Source organism: Cervus canadensis, chromosome X (assembly GCF_019320065.1).
Source record: "Cervus canadensis isolate Bull #8, Minnesota chromosome X, ASM1932006v1, whole genome shotgun sequence".
In the NCBI taxonomy this organism is placed as follows: Eukaryota; Metazoa; Chordata; class Mammalia; order Artiodactyla; family Cervidae; genus Cervus; species Cervus canadensis.
In genome coordinates, this window is record NC_057419.1 from 13,149,645 (window position 1) to 13,158,083 (window position 8,439).

Sequence of the window (8,439 nt, forward strand, 5' to 3'; positions counted from 1 at the left end):
CTTAAGGGACAATGAGACAGGATATGCCTCCCGAGGGAAGGTCACACCATACCCTACAGACTAGCCAAAGATATTGAACTTGAGCCCATTCAGCTCTCTGGATCCAGATGACAGCAGAAGGGAATAAAGGAAACAAGGCCACGGCTGCATCACCCAAGAAGAGGACACAGCAAAGCCCAGACCCTGAAAAATGGTGTGGGTCGAATGGCCGGAATGTTTCAACAGATAAATTATAAGAATGGGACAGAAGGGAATCTGGATTCAAGGACTCAAAAGTCACACCAAGGATTTTGAAATGCGCTAGACCAAATGACGACGACCAGGGAGAGACCCTGTGTAATGAAATGATAAAGAAGCAAAAGGAAGTGATTACTGTGCAAGAGCAGTGGGTCCCCGGGACTGGGCCTGAGATGGGCATTGGGAGGGGCTGGCGAGCCCGAGTTCTTGACCTGCATGGTGGGCACAAGGGTGTTTATCTTGTAAAAATTCATTAAGGTACACTGGATTTCGTAGTAAAGATCCAAAAAGAGAAAAGCAGTCCCTTATCAACTAGACACTGATGTTTCTAGAAGCCAGCCTGGTCCTCAGAGTTGGGTCTTGGTGTTCTTCTGAACAGAAATATTTCACAGAGCATCAAAGTCAGACAAGGCCATTCCATGACTATGTGTGATCAAGACAAAAACAAGACTGTCCTGAATATAGAAGGCAAAACATGAGCATTTTAACGTCAAAAAAAATGACCAAAAGTGTCCTATCTTCCTCAAACGACTGTGGCTTCTACCACCTATAGCTTTGGCCCTGGTGTAGTTCTTCTGCCTTATAACTAAGATTAAAATACCCAGTCATGGAAGGACCCGCACTTATTTAGTAGCCACTCTAAAGCAAAACCCTATTTCCTTAAACTCTCCTCCAAGTGACCTAACATAAGTCCAAATTCTAAAATAAATCGTTTTTGAAAACCTCTTAATGAAATGCCAGTGGCTCCCCATGGTGGGAAGTCTCTGTGAAGAGCAATAAATCCAACATGTTCTACAATAGGTTCATGTCAACTACAGGTGTTTCTGGTGGTCCTTGGATGGAGGTCTTTGGATAAGATAAAGAAACAAAGAAGGAAAAAGGAAAAAAATTGCTCAAAATCTAAGTGTCACTGTCTGTCTAGAATGTTCCAAGTATACAGAAACCTCTTCAAGGCAAAATTGTCAACGTGAATATTGGCTGTAACTGAGAGTATACACTGCTATATGTGGAAACATTTCTATTTCCTGAATCTTTGGGGAAATGGAGAAATACCATGGCAGTTGAGTGCATATTTGAAAGCGTGATGAAAACATCTGGATGTAAGTTTCAAAGCTCTTTGACTTCTCTGCTGGTTTCACCCACAGGGAGGAAGCCAGACTGCTTTAGACAAATCAGTAAGTCACTCTGAAGCCACTTGGCAATGAACAAACTTAGGAACCTGAATTAGTGTGCAACCTAACACAGAAGTCACCTGAAATATTCATGTTCATTTCAGGGTGAAAAAAGCTACGTTGCACACATCATAGGCACAGTCCCTCATATTTGTGATGATATGGCATCACCAACTCAATGGACCTGAGTTTGAGGAAACTCCCAGAGATGGTCCTTTGGAGAATGACAGGGAGGCCTGGTGTGCTGCAGTCCATGGGGTTACAGAGAGCTGGACATGACTGAGCGACTGAACAACAAATTTATAAATCTTAAAGGAGCTTTCAAATACCTTATATTGTTTTACCTTCAAAATAACCCCAAGAAAACCTGAAAATACATTTCCATCCCTAGTCTACAGGTGGTGAAGACAACAAGCTGAGGTGACAAACTCAACCATTCAGAACCAACCAGGGCAAAAACCATGCCTCTGAGTCCCTTGACGTCTCACTTTCGAAACTGCTCAGCTGTGGCAAACTTTGATCCTTTCAGGACTGATCTGTCTGGAAGAGTTGAATTTCATTTCAACAAAGTCTGGCAAGTGAGGTTTGTAATACTTTCTATGTTTAAAGACATCTAAAAACGGTTATCCTTGAGAATCAGGCTGATTTTGGTGTGAGGGGGGAGGGTTGATGTTTCCTGGCTCTTTGGCCAATTCTCTTCCAAACTATCAAAAGCAGTCTCCAGGGGAGTGATTTAAAATTTGTGCTGTGAGGTTGGGTAAATATACTTTGAGGGAATGGAGGATTCCCAGGGAACTATGGTTAACATGTTATTACTCTATTGCTCTTCAGGGATTTGTGAACATAAGTCGACATAGTAAATTCTATGGAAACAATATGATGATACGATATTTGCTTCCAGAACTTTCGGTTCACCCACTCAAGGAGTGCGGTATGACCAGGCTGTACAAGAAGACCCTTTGTATTGTGGCGACTGAGCGGGCCCTTGGGCAAGGCCTATGACCTTGCAGAATCTATTTTGTTGTTCAGTCACTAAGCTGTGTCCAACTCCGCGACCCCATCTGTTACCTTGTCGGTAAAGTTGCAGGTGGGGCTAGGGGAAGTAGGTGGTGTCCAGCAGGATTCCGTGGCCCACATCCCCTTTCCTCGGGGCTCATCCCTGATGGAGTGGTAGCTTGAAACATCACTCTCCTACATGCCAAGGCTCGCTGCTCTACAAGGATTCCCCACCCGATGGGACCTATAACTTCTTCTGACAAACTGTTTACAGTGCCCACTTTCCTTTCCTCACATGAAATTCACAGACAATATCACCCTTATTTATCTCCCCCTCAAAATGGTTCACTACTCTAAAAGTCATATAGAAATTAATAAAAGGAAAGTAATTTTTCATAAAATACATTGCAACTTGTAAACAGTCAAGCGTGACAACACTAGAAACATCGGTGTCTTCTACCCATTAGAAAATTTTTAAAGGTTCCATGATGAAACAAATTTGGAAAGTTTTGGATTAAATCCAAAATCCAGTATCTTCCAGAATTTCTCAGAGACTTGTACAAACTGTCCATTGCCAAGTTACAAGGGAGAATTTCCTATACAGCTTTTCCCCAAATCACAAAGACCAGGCAAACTATTCTTCAGGAATATTTCATACAACCAGTGTTGAGGGCATATTTGAGGAACATTTTCTTAGTCAAAGCTATGGTTTTTCCATTGGTCATGTATGGATGTGAGAGTTGGACTATAAAGAAATCTGAGCACCAAAGAATTGATGCCTTTGAACTGTGGTATTGGAGAAGACTCCTGAGAGTCCCTTGGAATGCAAGGAGATCCAACCAGTCCATCCTAAAGGAAATCAGTCCTGAATATTCATTGGAAGGACTGATGCTGAAGCTGAAACTCCAACTCTTTGGCCACCTGATGCGAAGAACTGACTCATTTGAAAAGACCTGATACTGGGAAAGATTGAAAGCGGGAGGAAAAGGGGATGACAGAGGATGAGATGGTTGGATGGTATCACCGACTCAATGGACATGAGTTTGAGCAAGCTCTGGGAGATGGTGAAAGACAGGGAAGCCTGGCATGCTGCAGTCCATGGGGTTGCAAATAGGCAGACACAACTGAGCAACTGAACAACAACTGTGGGTTATTCAGTCATGAATGATATTGTCAGATGTCCTCAAGGGGGCAACATTGTCCCCTGTTGAGAACTACTTATTTAGTAATATTCAGTTCAGTTCAATTCAGTCACTCAGTTGTGTCCAACTCTTTGCGACCCCACGAATCACAGCATGCCAGGCTTCCCTGTCCATCACCAACTCCTGGAGTTTACTCAAACTCATGTCCATCGAGTCAGTGATGCCATCCAGCCGTCTCATCCTCTGTCGTCCCCTTCTCCTTCTGCCCCCAATCCCTCCCAGCATCAGGGTCTTTTCCAATGAGTCAACTCTTCGCATGAGGTGGCCAAAGTATTGGAGTTTCAGCTTCAGCATCAGTAAATCCAATGAACACCCAGGACTTATCTCCTTTAGGATGGACTGGCTGGATCTCCTTGCAGTCCAAGGGACTCTCAAGAGTCTTCTTCAACACCACAGTTCAAAAGCATCAATTTTTCAGCGCTCAGCTTTCTTCACAGTCCAACTCTCACATCCATACATGACCACTGGCAAAACCATAGCCTTGGCTAGATGGACCTTTGTTGGCAAAGTAATGTCTCTGCTTTTTAATATGCTGTCTAGGTTGGTCATAACTTTCCTTCCAAGGAGTAAGCGTCTTTTAATTTCATGGCTGCAGTCACCATCTGCAGTGATTTTGGAGCCCCCAAAAATATAGTCTGACACTGTTTCCACTGTCTCCTCATCTATTTCCCATGAGGTGATGGGACCAGATGCCATGATCTTAGTTTTCTGAATGTTGAGCTTTAAGCCAACTTTTTCACTCTCCTCTTTCACTTTCATCAAGAGGCTTTTTAGTTCCTTTTCACTCTCTACCATAAGGGTGGTGTCATCTGCATATCTGAGGTTATTGATATCTCTCCCAGCAGTCTTGGTTCCAGCTTGTGCTTCTTCCAGCCCAGCGTATCTCATGATGTACTCTGCACATAAGTTAAATAAGCAGGGTGACAATATACATTAAATATATTTAAATAGGACTTCCCTAGTGGCTCAGTGGTTAAGAATCTGCCTGCCAATGCAGAAGACAAGGGTTCGATCCCTGATCCAGGAGGATCCCATGCACCACGATTGAGCCTGTGCTCTGGAGCCGTAACCACTGAAGCCCACTTGCCCTAGAACCCACGCTCCTCAGCAAGAGAAGCCACTGCAATGAGAAGCCCACGCACTGCAACAAAGACCAAGGAAAGACAAAAATTATATATATATAAATACACAAGTAATATAAAATACTACTTTCAGAATTTTTCCCTGTTCACATTTTGTGGAAGATATTTCACACAGATTCTCCACACGCACCTTCCAATACTGGTGTCTATCATTCTGGGAGGCACTTTTGGAATCACCTAAAGGAAGCTTCCAGGCTTCCATCATTCTTCTAAGTTGTTTTGTGATACAGCCACTTGTATCTTGAGGCCACTGAACACTTTATTCTCAGTCATGTCTTTTTTTTTCCATTCGCCATGTAGACATTTGTGATCTTCAGACTTGATGATGTAATTGCTTCTGCAGTGCTTCTAGAAAGGCTTGTTCACACTGACATGCACTGACTGTGATTGCAAAAGGCAGCGTGATGTGGGGGCCAGAATCTGGGCTTCAGAGCCGGACTGCTGTGGCCCTTCTTGGCTTTCCCACTCCACTGTCCATGACCCAGGGCAGGGCACCGAGCCTTCCTGTGCCTCAATTTTTTCCTCTGCAAAATGGGGTGGGGGGGGAGGTACAGTTCCTATCTCATAGGTGTTTTCAGAGGATTGAGTTGATATGAGTAAAAGGTTTAACTTGGTGCTTGGCCCCCAGTAAGCAGTCAAAACATATTAAATATCATCTTATGTCCAGGAAGAATGGCCAAATCTGCTTAAAATGTGTCTTACTAGTGACTTTCATAGGTATCCCAAATCAGGACTCACTGAGGTCATTTCAGGCTAATAGGTCTTCCACTAAAAATATCTTGTTGTTAAAATAATTTAGGGAGGATTTTGTGATATGAAAGGCTTTGTACGAACTCAAATATAACATGACTCCTTTCACCCTCCCACAAGGGATGCTTCTGAGAATTAATTTCCTTAAACTGAAGATGCGATGGTAGAGTAATTTCCATTTCATTTATTTTTATTTCACCCCTCTGCTTGTGGGATCTTAGTTCCCCAACCAGGGACTGAACCCCTGCCCTCTGCAGTGGAAGTGCGGAGTCCTAACCACTGGACTGCCAGGGAATTCCCTAAATTTCCAATTTTGATAAGAATGACAAGAGTAAAGTCTATTGGTTGGTTCAGTAGACAGTCTTTACCGAGGGCAGAGCTAACCCCAAGTGCCAAATCATGAACTTGAAAATGAACCCACATGTAGATGTGTCCTTTAGATGGCCACTCCCTCCTGGTCTCTCACAGGCCTGCAGGGGTAACCATGTGTCCCTGGATCTCACCCACTGGGCATACCTTTTTACACACAAGAGTCCTGGTTTAAAAGATGAATTATAGGGACAGCCTAGTCACGGAGAACTCTCCCTTTTTCCTGGTGTAAAATGTGTCTCCACTCTGTGTACAAATCTAAACGATCCAGCTCTTTAGAGTGGGCATTAAGGATGAGCTCAAAATAATCAGGCCCTGAGGTCCAAGTGCCCTTGAAGCCCTGCTTCCTCCTCCTTGCTGTCTTCCTGCCTCTTTCCCCTCCTTCCCTCCACCTTTCATTCCTGTGTCTGAGACATTAAGCCCTGTGCTGCACACTCAGCTCCTCTTTTTCTTTCCAAGTGTTCTCTGGATTTTTCCTCTTCTTTCACCACTCCTTGCCATCAGTTGTTTGTCCTCAGCATGGAGCCTGTGGCATCTCTAGAAAGACAGTGGTCTTTGCTGTCCACTTGCACCAATCCGCCATTATAGAACAGGAGCTGATGTGGAGATGGGGGAATCTGGACTGGTTTAAGTGCTGTGACTCACTATTACACGGTCTAATATTATTTCAGCAGAATATAATAAGCATTTCAAACTCTACTATGGCAGCACTAAGAGTCACTGTTTTAGGCCCTAGGATGAGACCAAAAGATTTCTAGGGTCTGGTTTGTTTATAGCGCAAGCATGTTTCCTGCTTCTCTTCCCAAGTTCGTCATTTCTAGAATAACAGCTCAGTAAGTAGGAGGTCTGTGGAATGTGATTTAATATAGATCATCATCCACAAAAATAGTCCCTCTGTCTTGCTGTAAATGATTTGAAAGGAAAGCATGACTGTCGGTGTCTTTTCTTGACTCGGGAGGCACGCCAAGTCAAGGAGTCATCCTTGGGATCCTGAACTGGGGTCCCACTGGGGTTTGGGGTCAAGGTCAGGATATGGGAAGTCAGGAATCAATGCCTTGTGTTTCCAGGGCCTGTAAGAGGGAGAAGGGACTGTGCTGAACTCAGTCAGGCTCTGTCCCTCTCTCACACACACCTGGCTGGAAAAGGCGACCCCACCTCCATGTTCCAAAGACAGCATCACCTGAGCCAGACCAGGCCTGCAGCCACTCCTGACAGCTCAGAGAAACAATTTCAGATCACATATCGAGCTAACTTTATAAAACTAAGGAAAAATGAATGCAAATATCCTCTGAATAATTACGATGTCACATCTGAGCGGCTGGACTCCAGCAGTTCTCCCAGGCCTGGGTGGTCTCCATTTGTGCAGTTAGAAATGGGAGCTTTGGTTCCTTAACACATGGCTTATGTGGAACCACAAAGGGTCTGAATTCTATATTTCCCAGAGGAAGCAGTCTGCCACTAAGAGCCAAGAGCACACAAGAGCCCCCAGACTCAGACCCAGGGCTCATTAATCAGACACTAGTACTAATATCTCTAAGAACAGGGACACAACTTTCCTGAAGTTCACCTTCATTTTAATAACTGAATTTCCTGAGACGGAGGCAAAAAAGTTTATAAAAAAAACTTTATAAAACTAAGGAAAAACGAATGCAAATATCCTCTGAATAATTACGATGTCACATCTGAGGGGCTGGACTCCAGCAGTTCTCCCAGGCCTGGGTGGTCTCCATTTGTGCAGTCAGAAATGGGAGCTTTGGTTCCTTAACACATGGCTTATGTGGAACCACAAAGGGTCTGAATTCTATATTTCCCAGAGGAAGCAGTCTGCCACTAAGAGCCAAGAGCACACAAGAGCCCCCAGACTCAGACCCAGGGCTCATTAATCAGACACTAGTACTAATATCTCTAAGAACAGGGACACAACTTTCCTGAAGTTCACCTTCATTTTAATAACTGAATTTCCTGAGACGGAGGCAAAAAAGTTTATAAAAAAAACTTTATAAAACTAAGGAAAAACGAATGCAAATATCCTCTGAATAATTACGATGTCACATCTGAGGGGCTGGACTCCAGCAGTTCTCCCAGGCCTGGGTGGTCTCCATTTGTGCAGTCAGAAATGGGAGCTTTGGTTCCTTAACACATGGCTTATGTGGAACCACAAAGGGTCTGAATTCTATATTTCCCAGAGGAAGCAGTCTGCCACTAAGAGCCAAGAGCACACAAGAGCCCCCAGACTCAGACCCAGGGCTCATTAATCAGACACTAGTACTAATATCTCTAAGAACAGGGACACAACTTTCCTGAAGTTCACCTTCATTTTAATAACTGAATTTCCTGAGACAGAGGCAAAATAATTCTAATTCATACTCATCTGGATTTGACCTCCATGTGGCCAACAGATGTGTCAGTGGGTTACAAAATATTTTTCTAAAATAAAACAGTGCAGTGGTAAAAGAAATGAAGAACTCCTGCTCTGTTGCCAGACCCCAGCTTCCACCCCCAGCAAAGCCTTCACCATGTAATTCTCTTCAAAGCTTCAACTAAATATTAAGCAAGCCTTGCATGAATTGA